The sequence below is a fragment of the Eptesicus fuscus genome, chromosome 21 (genome assembly GCF_027574615.1).
Source record: "Eptesicus fuscus isolate TK198812 chromosome 21, DD_ASM_mEF_20220401, whole genome shotgun sequence".
NCBI classification, from domain to species: domain Eukaryota; kingdom Metazoa; phylum Chordata; class Mammalia; order Chiroptera; family Vespertilionidae; genus Eptesicus; species Eptesicus fuscus.
The window spans coordinates 45,461,800-45,473,831 of record NC_072493.1 but is presented as its reverse complement, the minus strand read 5'-3'; the positions used below and the strand labels follow the sequence as shown (position 1 = coordinate 45,473,831).

Below are 12,032 nucleotides of genomic sequence, written 5' to 3'. Positions count from 1 at the left end.
TGTTGAATATAATAGAATCACGGGCATAGAAAGGGAGTGGAATGACAATTCTCGGAGGGGGTATAGGGGGATGTGGGTGCAGGAAGAGACTGGACAAAAATTGTACATCTATGGATGAGGATAGTGGAGGGGGTAAGGGCAGAGGGTGGGGTGGTAACTGGGTGGAGGGGAGTATGGGGGGAAAAGAGGAACAATTGTAATAGCCTGAACAATAAAAATTTATTAAATTTTAAAAAAAGAAGTAGTCACTCTTCAGGTCAATAAAGCCTTGGATTCTAAATGTGTTCAGGTATTTGTAAGGACAAGAAAAAGTTCTTCCTGCCCTGACTGGTTTGGCTCAGTGGACAGAGCGTTGGCCTGAGGACTGAAAGGTCCCAGGTTCAATTCGGTCAAGGGCATGTACCTTGGTTGTGGGCACATCCCCAATAGGAGTGTGCAGGAGGCAGGTGATCAATATTTCTAACTCTTTATCTCTCTCCCTTCCTCTCTGTAAAAAATCAATAAAATATATTTTAAAAGAAAAAGTTCTTCCTGTTTGTTTTCTGTGACTTTCCAAATTTATAAGAAGCACCTGCTAATTAAACCCCAGGATTGTTGGCTCCTCTAATTCAAACACCTGCTCTGTTCAAACTGCAAAACAAGATAAGCTACTCTCAAGGCTGCATTCTTGTATACCCCTCCTCCCTGCTGCTGTCACACCTCAGGGATAATTTGCACCAAGAAGTTTGTAAATAATAGAAAAATTTTTTTCCGCCACCCCTTCAAGCAAGCCTCTTTGGAACCCTTCATAACTTTACTCTAAGCATATTTCAGTGCGGGGGGGGGGGGGGGGGGGGGGGGGGGGGGGAGTAACAACACATCACCCTAGGATCGTGGTCGGCAAACTGTGGTTTTCGAACCACATGCGACTTTTTGGCCCCTTGAGTGTGGCTTTTCCACAAAATACCACGGCCTGGGAGAGTCTATTTTGAAAAGTGGCGTTAGAAGAAGTTTAAGTTTAAAAAAGTTGGCTCTCAAAAGAAATGTCAATCATTGTACTGTTGATATTTGGCTCTGTTGACTAATGAGTTTGCCGACCACTGCCCTAGGACATTTGCCAGACTCTCTCCTGGAAAGTAAAGAAACAGTACCTTTAAAAGTCAGCCCCTCATATCTACCCACTTTCAGCTCAGCCCAAGGCCCCTCCATTCTTAGTCCCTCAGCAACAGGCACTGCTGGAAAGCAGAAGCCACCCTTACTTCCCTGCCCTGTAGTGACTAGCAACATTTGGCCCTTTCCTCTCTTGGGAAGTAAAATAAATTTCCTTTTTTTAATTTAAAAAATGTTTTTATTGATTTCAGAGAGGGAGAGATAGAAACATCAATGATGAGAGAAAATCATTGATTGGCTGCCTCCTGCACACCCCACATGGGATCAAGCCCACAACCTGGGCATGTGTCCTGACTGGGAATCGAACCAAGACCTCCTGGTTCATTGGTCAACACTCAACCACTGAGCCATGCAGTCTGGGCAGAATTCATTTTTACAGAGGAGAAAACTCAGAGAGTTTGAGTCACTTGCCTTAAGTCACACACACAGGTCTGGGGTTTCTGCCTCATTCCCCCTAGGGCTCCCCCTACTGCAGGGGCTGGGGACCTGCTCTGAGCTGCAAGTTGTTACAGTGTGAATCCTTGGGCCTTGCATGCCCTCCCCACCGGCAAGGCTATGCCAAGGCAGTTCAGGGTTTGGTTGCCGCAGCTGTGATTGGGGAGGAGAAAGGTGACTCTTTCCCCTGGCTGGGCCTGGCGCTCAGAGCCCTCCACCCTAGGAAGGCTGCCTGGGCTGCAGCTGTGCTCCCTCACCCACTCCCAGCTGTTCCTGATCCTGGGCCAGGCTGCCTCACTCCCAGTTCCCCCTCCACCTCAAGAATCTAGCAACCCCAATCCTTCCAAGGGAGAGCCTACTCAGCACCCCCAGCTGTGACTGGCCCCAGGGAGCAGAGGTCAAACTGGAGGAGGGGGATGGGAAGCCTTGGAGAGGCCCTGGGGGACAGCGTGTTCTGGCCTGCGAGCTAGTCACGGGAGTTTCCAAAGCGGCGAGGCCATCAAAGCAGAAAAACACCTGACACCCTGGACCTGGGCTGGACCCATTGCCCCCACCCCTCTAGAGCCGTCCCCCTCCCAGGCTCCTCCCTCGTGCAGCTGCTGTAGGGGTATTTATAGCCTCAGCTTGCGGGGGGGCACGGACAGGCGGCTGTATTTCGGAAGCGATAATTCCTCTTCCAGGTGGATGAACCCCGGAGAACTCAGCGTCCCCTCCCCCGCTGCACCTTCACCGACAGGCACTCCAGTTTCTGCTCCCACCTAGCCCACCTCGAGACGGCCCTGCTTAGTCCGAAGTGTGTGGGCCAAAGCGTAGGCCTCCTCTTTCAGCTGGTCCCCCGCTCCCTGAGTTTGCAGACTTCAGGCTGCGCACCACCAAGCCTGCTAGTGCCCAGGCTCGCTCTCCCACCAGACGGGTGTGGAGAAACTGCATTCCCTTTCCCGGAGGAGGGAGCGCGGAGCGGTGCTGACCTCTAGTGGTCCTGACTGGTAATGCAGGGCGACGACCGAGCTCGAGCCGAGGGTCCCGGGCCAGGCCGGGGCGGATCGCCTGCGTTCTCCTCCCTTTCTTCCCCTCCCCATTCGCTCCGCCCGATCGGGAAAGAAGCCCAGGAACTGGCTTCCCGGCGCCTCTTGGCTCCATCGCTGGGACGCGAGGGTTGCGCCTGGCAACCCCGGCGCCGGCGGAGAGCTGCCTCCCCGCCGGACGAGGAACCACAGGGACGGGGACGGAGTTTTGTCTTCTCACTCGGCACATCCTGTCCACACTCCCGTCACCGTCCTCACAGGGCAGGCACGCGATTGATGTCTCTTCCAATGATCTTTTCGTCCAATATTCGTAGCGCTGCCTGCCAGGCCAGAGAGAGGAGGACACGACCGGGGCGTCCAGACCGTCCAGGCGCTGGCGGTGTACGCGGCAAGGTTTAGCTCGAGCAGTGCCGGGACTGCGGGAACACGGGGCTGTGGAGGCGCAGAGGAGACCAGCCGGTCCGGAGAGGGGATGGGGGTCGGGCAAACCCCGGGGGAGGCGAGGGTTTGCAAGACAAGACGTCTGCTCAGCAGAGGAGTCTGCGGGGACAAAGGCACGAAAACAGGATAACGCCTCGCACCTGGAAACGGAAGCCGGCTGCCGGGCTGGGGGGTGGGGCGAGGTCCCGCCCCCGGCTCTATGATAGGCCAATCGGGGTCTGACGTCTTGGCCGCTGGGCGCCCTGATTGGGTCCCTGGATGTCTCGGGGGCGGGGACACCTGAGCCGAGCCTCCCGCTCGGAGCAGACGCGGCGCTCCGGGTGGTCCGGACGGGGGCCCCGTGGGTCCTCAGGGCTTCTCCGGGCTCCGGTACTTCTCGCGCAGCACGGACACCGGGTCCTTAAAGGGCACTGGGTCCAGACGGAGGCGAGAGGACACCAGGGGCATGTGGCCGAGCCCCGCCGCCATCTGGTGGATGCCGTCCGGGGCTGCGGGCTGCGGCGCGGGCCCGAGGCCCCCAGGCGCCTGCGGCGGTGCGGCTTCCCCGGGCCGCTTCCCGTAGGGCACCTGGATAGGGGGCAGCGTGGTGGCCGCTGCCACCGGGAAGTTCATCAGGACGTCCGCGCAGGCGGGTGCGGCATCTGCCAGGCTCCCCAGAGCCTTGGGCCGGGAGCGGGTGAAGAGGGGGCGGTAATACCTGGGCGAGGGGGGAAGACAGGGGGAGGCTGTAGCTGAGTCCACCGCCCCAGTTCTGTCTTCCCAGTCCTGACCTCACTCCCCCTTTGACCCCAGTCTCCAAGCCTCTGGCTAACGGCCCCCCCCCCCCCCCATCCCTTCTCTGAGCCCTGGCCACTTCGGAGGGCTCCCGCCCCAAGTACCAACCGCCCTCCCCTGTTCTGTGCTCTCCAATTTCCTCTCTTCATCTCTTCTTCTAGGTGTGAATTCTTCCACAGCCCACATCACGGCACAAACCCTAACAGGATTCCTTTATTCTTTGGAGTGAAATGGGAGAACCTGTGGGAAATGACATGATAGAAGCAAAATAATATTTCCTTATTTTCTAGGTTCTTGGGGTGGCCTAATAATTAAATAGTTAAAATATAGATTAACAGGGGGAAACAACCAAAAAGTTCTGTTTTTTTTAAAAATGTATGTTTTATTGATTTTTTTACAGAGAGGAAGAGAGGGGGATAGAGAGCCAGAAACATCGATGAGAGAGAAACATCAATCAGCTGCCTCCTGCACATCCCCCACTGGGGATGTGCCCGAAACCAAGATACATGCCCTTGACCGGAATTGAACCTGGGACCCTTCAGCCCACAGTCTGACGCTCTATCCACTGAGCCAAACCGATCAGGGCCCAAAAAGTTCTTAACATATATACCTCCATATACATGGAAACGACTCAGAAAAATGGAGTAACTGACCAAAAATGGCAAACACCTTCACCTCAAAAACCACCTTCACCTACATCAAAAAATGTGTGTGGCCGAAACCGGTTTGGCTCAGTGGATAGAGCGTCGGCCTGCGGACTGAAGGGTCCCAGGTTTGATTCCGGTCAAGGGCATGTACCTTGGTTGCGGGCACATCCCCAGTGGGGGGTGTGCAGGAGGCAGCTGATCGATGTTTCTCTCTCATCGATGTTTCTAACTCTCTCTCCCTCTCCCTTCCTCTCTGTAAAAAATCAATAAAATATATTTTTTAAAAAATGTGTGTGGACAGTTAGGGTAGATTGTCAGGTAAAGCACACTAAGCACCTCAGTTGTGGCCCAGTGTGCTGTGCACTGCAGTGAGGGCCTGTATTCATAAGGACTTTGTTCCAACCCAAACTCCATGGTGCAGACACAGGAGACTCGGAAGGAGGATGTGAATCCAGAACATGATCTGGGCTGCAGGGAAAACATGGTGAGAGTCACTGTCTCATTCAGCCAGTAGGGATACAGAGGACAGAGTCACATGGCAGTGGGTCTTATGCAAGAATAAGTGAGCACCCATCCAATGAGACCAGGATCATGTAGGACTCCAGCATCACTTCCTAATATAGGTCCCAGAATTCATGTCCATTGTTAGCTCTCCTGCGGGGTGAATGTCAGTGCCACCTAGGAGCATCATATGAAGGTTCAAACTGAGGCACAAAATTCATCACAGTGAATGGGGTCACAGACACCCAATATGTGCAGAGACCCAGCTCAAATTACCGAGGTCTCTTGGGGGTCAAACTCTGTGCTGTGACCAAAGGGGAGGCAGACAAACAGCAGCTCACTCTGAAAGGTTTCCCTGGAGAAACCACTGCAGCTGAGAAATGATGGTGTTCCCCTGAACACGGGGAGGCCCAGGGTAAGGGCTCTGAGATGTAAAGGGAATGGGAGGAAATGCATAACTGTAACCATGGAAACAGGAGCTGCAGCTGAGCCACCCTGGTCCTCATCCTGTACCTGCTCCAGTGAGGGCTGCTCATCAGTGGTAGAGACTGTGTCTGACGCTGAGAAAATAATGGTTAAAATCCGGCCCCTTGAACCTTACACTTGTGTGTGGTGTTAACTTGGGGAGCTGACTTAATTTCTCAATTACTGTTTTTCAGCCATTTGACGAGTTTCCACTTGTCCAGGTTGTTGTGAGAATTAAGAGAGAAAATCCTCAAAAATCTAACCCTGGAATCCAGGCAACAAGTACTCAGCCTGTTACTTTTATTGAACTTGGGAGGCCAGAGTAAGCGCCATCAATCATCTGCATGTCACCTTCAGCCAACTGAGATTCAGGGAGTTCCAGTGATTCTGCTGGAGATTCCCAGGTGGGGCACCACAATGAGACCTGAGTGCCCACAGCACCTGCCTCCCTGCAGCAGGGTCAGTGGATGCTTAGAGGTCCCATTTCTCACTAAAATGCACCCACAGACAAAGGTGCTTGTGGGCATTGGGGGTGTGAGAAGTGCCTGGACTGGGATTGTTTGCAGGAGAGGCTGGGGTGCCAGGAGAGGAAGAGAGAGAGAAATATCAATGATGAGAGAGAACCATTGATCAGCTGCCTCCTCCATACTCCACACTGGGTGTCTACCACGGGGCCCAGGCATGTGCCCTGATCGAGAATTGAACCGTGATCTCCTGGTACATAGGTCCATGTGGAACCACCGAGCCAAGGCAGCTGGGCTCTCATCCCCTCTTTCCTGGCTCCATGAATCAATAAAAATACTTAAAAATTCTCTTAAAATATTTATTAAAAAATAAAAGATTATTCCAATACAAAAAAACATTTATTTCCTAAAGCTAAAAGGGCAAAAAATGAGTGAGATTTCAGCATCCACCTTTGTTGTTCCATGTTCTTTTGTTAAACTGCCGAAATTCACAGCACATTAGGCAGAACATATAAGATGTTTTAACAAAGACACAGACTCAACTTCTGAGAAAAGGCTCACCATCAATTCCTAGAAAAAATACAATGAAACAACAGAGAGGTAGAATGACAGAATTTGTTTAAATAAAGAATAATTGACAAAACAAAATATTTGCTAGAATGAATATAATGTAAAAACATCACACATTGGTGAAAAGATACAATCAGTTTATTTGTATTTTTAAAGAATAGTTTATTGATTTTTAAAGTATATATTTATTGACCTCAGGAAGAAAAGGAGAGACAGAGAGATCGATAGAAGCACCAATGATGCGATAGAATCATTGATTGGCTGCCTTCTGCACATCCCACACTGGCATTTGAGCCAGCAAATCAGGAATGTGCCCTGACTGGGAATCTAACCAGGACCTCTTGGTTCATAGGTCAAAGCTCAATGACTGAGAAATGCCGGACGGGCAATTTTATTAACTTGGGGAGAAATAAAAAGGGAGAGGGAAACACGATGTGAGAGTGCAACATCAACCAGCCGCCTCCTGCACACCCAATTCCGGGAGCCAGCACGCAGCCTCGGCACAATCCCAGCAATCCGACTGATAACCCTGCTGGCGCCTGGGGTCACACCCAAACAGGTGAGCCACAACATCCATGGTGGCATACCGAGTTTAGATCACAAAGTGCTAATCTTTGAAAACGTAAACATTCAAATACACAATGACCTAGATTATGCAATGAATTTTTGACAAAATTAAATGAAACTTATATCCATATAAAGAATTATACAAAAATGGTTGAACCAGTTTTATTAGAAATAACAAAATATTCATAAAAATGGACAAACTGTTGGTGATATATTCAAAGGTAAGAATATTTATCAGGAAAAAATGTTACTAATATATCTTTACTAAATCTCACAGTCTTTATGAAACATAAAGCAAAAAAATACTTAGAAATAGCAAAGTGATCTATTAAAATGGGATGTAAAGCAATGGTTAACAGGAAAGCTGTGAAGAACAGGGCAGATTAAAAAGGTCACGAAGCAAGTTTACAGTGACCGATATGGTCAGTGTTATGAGTTTAATGATGGTTTCAGTTTCATGCACATGTCAAGATTTATGAAGTACTATACTCAACACACGTACTTTACTCATCATAGCTTTTAAAAATGGTTGCAGATAAAAAAGTGTGTATGTTCAACTCTATTGGAAAAATAGGTTTGGCAAATCTATATTCAATCCACCTTTTTAAAAAAATATATTTTATTGATTTTTTATAGAGAGGAAGGGAGAGAGTTAGAAACATCGATGAGAGAGAAACATCGATCAGCTGCCTCCTGCACGCCCCCCACTGGGGCTGTGCCCGCAACCCACATACGTGCCCTTGACCGGAATCGAACCCGGGACACCTCAGTCCGCAGGCCGATGCCCTATCCACTGAGCCAAACCGGTTTTGGCACAATCCACCTTCTTATTCCCTCTGGGCGAGTCTCGCCTCAGTAACAGAAAATATAGCAATGGAGAATTTTCACCCAAACCAACAGGAATACTGGCTGGGTCCTAAAAGCCACATCCCTGGATTAAAGACACCAATGGTTCTGAGGTGAACATCCGAGAGGGTACAGAAATCCACAAAACCTCTTGCTTATATTCAATGACAATGACTGTGTCCACAGATGGTAAACATGCCTGGGGACCCTCAGGTCTGTGTACACACCACTTCTGTTGATTTTCCTCAGAAACATTCCTGGATGCACGTTTAGCCGAGGAACATTCCATCTAATGGGCTACAGTCTCGGCCAAAATCCATTAGGCCAGTGTTTCTGCATTGAAAAGGGTTTCCCCTAAATGCCATGGGCTTCTAACCAATGACCATCACCCACGGAATTAAAGGCATTAGGTCACAAGACCCTCTATAAAACGTGAGCAAGAGATTCTCTGAAATGCACTGCATCCACTGGAAATAAGAAAAACATTCATGCTGCAAGAAGACATACTTGAGGTTGTCACAACAACGCACTCTTTGGAGTGATCTCTGTGCCTCACAGCACCCATCTGCACATGAGGACTACAGACCACAGTGTCTCCTAGGAAAATACAGGCAGCAATGTAAATTAGGCAAAAACTGCCAAGGTAATTTCTGTGCCATACTTTTCTCTCAAGGGCAAAGAATGTTTGAGGCCCCGTAAAAGTTTTCTACTTTGGGAACTTAGAGTCAACCGCGCAAGTCAAGGCCTCCACCATGTCCTCCGTCTGCTTCATCTGCCATTTCTGCCCCCGGCCCCTGAAGCTGACCAGGTCCACGGAGACCTCGGGCCTTGACCTGCAGCTTTGAACTTCCCATCAGCTCAGGGTGGAGACAGACCTGGAAGAGCTGCAGGGTAGTGCCTCTGGCTGGACCATCCCTGGTGATGGCGAGATGTCTGGGGACGGTCCCAGCAACTTCACCCTGCTCGGGAAGCCGGCCCTGGGAGGACTCTCAGCAGCATCCAGAGGGCCATGTCGGGCCTTTGTGACGTCCTATCCAGTGAAGAGCTAGACCACCCCCTGTGTGAGGACTGTACTGACTAGTCTCTTAGAGCAGCTGGACAGTCAGTTCAGGATCTCAGTCTGACAGACCTACAAATGCTGTTTGGAGACCAGGGATGGATTAGGTGAGGACGCGAGGGAGACAATGGAACAGGAGCTGAAGGTCACGGAGCTGGAGGAAGTGAGGCTGGCTCAGGAGCTGGAGAAGAACCAAGACAGGGTAGCTGTGGCCCTGGAGGCAGGCCGAGCAGAGACGGAAATGCTGGAGCAGCAGGGAAGGCAGTACCACAGGGACCTATGAACTGCAGTGGCAACAGCTGGAACTGAAGGATGAGCTGTGGAGTGTGGAGGACCAGCTGCTGTACACGCAGACCCAGCTCACCTGGCTGGAAAAAACCAACGCCTTCAAGGCCGTGTTTGAGATCTGCTCTGATGGCCCCCTGGCCATCACCAATACCTTCAGGTTGGGTTGTGTCCCCACTGTCCTCGTGAGCTGGAGGGAGATCAACACAGCTGGGGGCACACAGCTTGCTGCTCATGCCTTGTCTAACAGGGTGGTCTGCAGTTTCAGAGGTAGCAGCTCATCACCCGCGGAGACCACTCCTACCTGCAGTCACTGACAGAGGACCCGGGAGCTGCCCTTGTTCTGCACCGGGAAAAAGCTCTCTTGGACAAGTCTGACCAGGCCGTGGTGTCCTTCCTGGACTGCATGCAGCAGTTCAATGAGGAGGCCAAGAAGGGCGAGCCAGCTCTCTGCATGCCCTACATCAGGGGTCCTCAAACTTTTTAAACAGGGGGCCAGTTCACTGTCCCTCAGACCGTTGGAGGGCCAGACTATAGTTTAAAAAAACACACAACTATGAACAAATTCCTATGCACACTGCATAGATCTTATTTTGAAGTAAAAAACAAAACGGGCCAAAACCGGTTTGGCTCAGTGGATAGAGCGTCGGCCTGCAGACTCAAGGGTCCCGGGTTCGAATCTGGTCAGGGGCATGTACCTTGCACATCCCCTGTGGGGGGGGGGGGGGGAGGTGCAGGAGGTGGCTAATCGATGTTTCTCTCTCATCAATATTTCTAGCTCTCTACCTCTCTCCCTTCCTCTCTGTAAAAAATGAATAAAATATATTTTAAAATAACACAAACCAAAATGGCAAAAACACCCGCATGTGGCCCGCGGGCCGTAGTTTGAGGACGCCTGCCCTACATGATCCACGTGGAGCAGGGCCTGATGGAGGACCCAGGATCCGGTGAATTCTACTCCATCAGAACCCACCTGAACAGGGAGGAGCAGTGGACAAAGGCACTCAAGCTCATGCTTACAAATTTTAAGTGGAGTCTGGACTGGGTCTCCTTAAGGTATCGTCCCAAATAACTGCATCTGAACATTATGCTAAGAGAAAGAACACACTATAGAAACAGACCCATAGAGAACAGGCAGACATCTCTGATGGGGTTGGGTGAGAGGGGTTGAGGGATTGAGCAAAAAAGAGAATTCATGGGCACAGACCACAGTGTGGTGATTGGATGTAGAGGAGGTGGATGTGTAGAGGACATGGGAGGAATAAATGGTGATGGAAAATAACAAAATAAAATAAAGGGGAAAAAAGTTTTTCACTTCATCATCCTTGGAGAGCCCAGATCTCCTTATAAACTAACCTACAGAGTAAATAGAACACCGAAGATTTAGAAAAAAAAGCCTTAATTATTTTACAAACCAAAGAGACCTGAGACTGACAGTTTTTGCATTGATGACTTAGGCATGGGAGCTAAGAATTTTCAGTAACCACCAGAGGCTTGCCCCATGACAGTGACCAGCACCTTGTCTTGGTTTGGCATCCCCACTCACTTGCTCTACCATCCTACATACGACCCCTGGTGGTTAGCACACGTCATAGCAACTCATTATTCGGTTGTTCCAGTTTGGTCTATTTGCATATTAATCTTTTATTATTTTTCAGAAAAAAAGTTGAGTTACTAATACATCTTAATTCTCTAGTGTCTATGAAACACAAATTAAAGCAGAAAAATACTTAGAAAAAGAAAGTATCTATTAAAATGGAACATAAAGCAATAGTTACTTGGAAAGCTGTGAAGAAGAGGGACAAATTAAAAAAGGCCATAAGGCTAGTTCACAGCAACAGATATGGTCAGTATTATGAATATAATGATAGTTTCAGTTTCATGCACATGTCAAGATTTATGAAACACTATTCTAAACACATGTAGTTTACTCATAATAGCTTTTTAAAAATGGTTCAAGATTTTAAAAATTTGTATGTTCATTATTGTGAAAAATGAGTTTGGCAACACTATATTCAATCCACATTCTTATGCCTTCTGGGCGAGAGTATCCCTCAGTGACAGAAAATATAACAAAAAATGAAGAACTTTCACTGAAACCCACAAGAATGTTGCCTGGGTCAAAAAGCCACATCCTGCCCTGACTGGTTTGGCTCAGTGGATAGAGTGTCAGCCTATGGACTGAAGGGTCCCAGGTTCGATTCCGGTCAAGGGCATGTGCCTTGGTTGCAGGCACTTCCCCAGTGGAGGCAGCTGATTGATGTTTCTGACTCTATCCCTCTCCCTTCTTCTCTGTAAAAAAAAATCAATAAAATATTATTTTAAAAGCCACATCCCTGAATTATGAATAACTTTATCTTTGTCTTTCTTTTTTCTGCCAGAGCACCAATGGCTCTGATATGAACATCAGGGAGGCTACAGAAAACCACAAAACCTCCTGATTATATCCAATGACAATGATTGTGTCCATAGAAGATAAACATGCCGGGAGGTCCACAGATCTGTGTACACACTGATGTGTAGCCTTTTACAAAACAACAACAAAAAACCACAAAAAAACCTAGCTGCATGTTTAGATGAGGAACATTCCATCTAATGAGCTGCAGTCCCCTCCAATACCAATTATGCCAGTGGTTCTGCAGTGAAATGATTTCCCTAACTGTGATGGTCCTCAAACCAGAGACCATCACCCATGGAATTGTAGTCATCAGGGCACATGGCCCTCTGCAAGACCCAGGCAAGAGATTCCCTTCAAATGTATTGGCATTCCTTGGAAACAAGAAAAAAATTCACGCTGCTCCCAGGC

At 49.2% G+C, this 12,032-nt stretch overlaps 1 pseudogene; it reads left to right on the top strand.

The window, feature by feature from the left end:
• Positions 1-8,636: 8,636 nt before the first annotated feature.
• On the top strand, positions 8,637-10,298 carry LOC103297701 (beclin-2-like; annotated as a pseudogene).
• Positions 10,299-12,032: the final 1,734 nt, after the last annotated feature.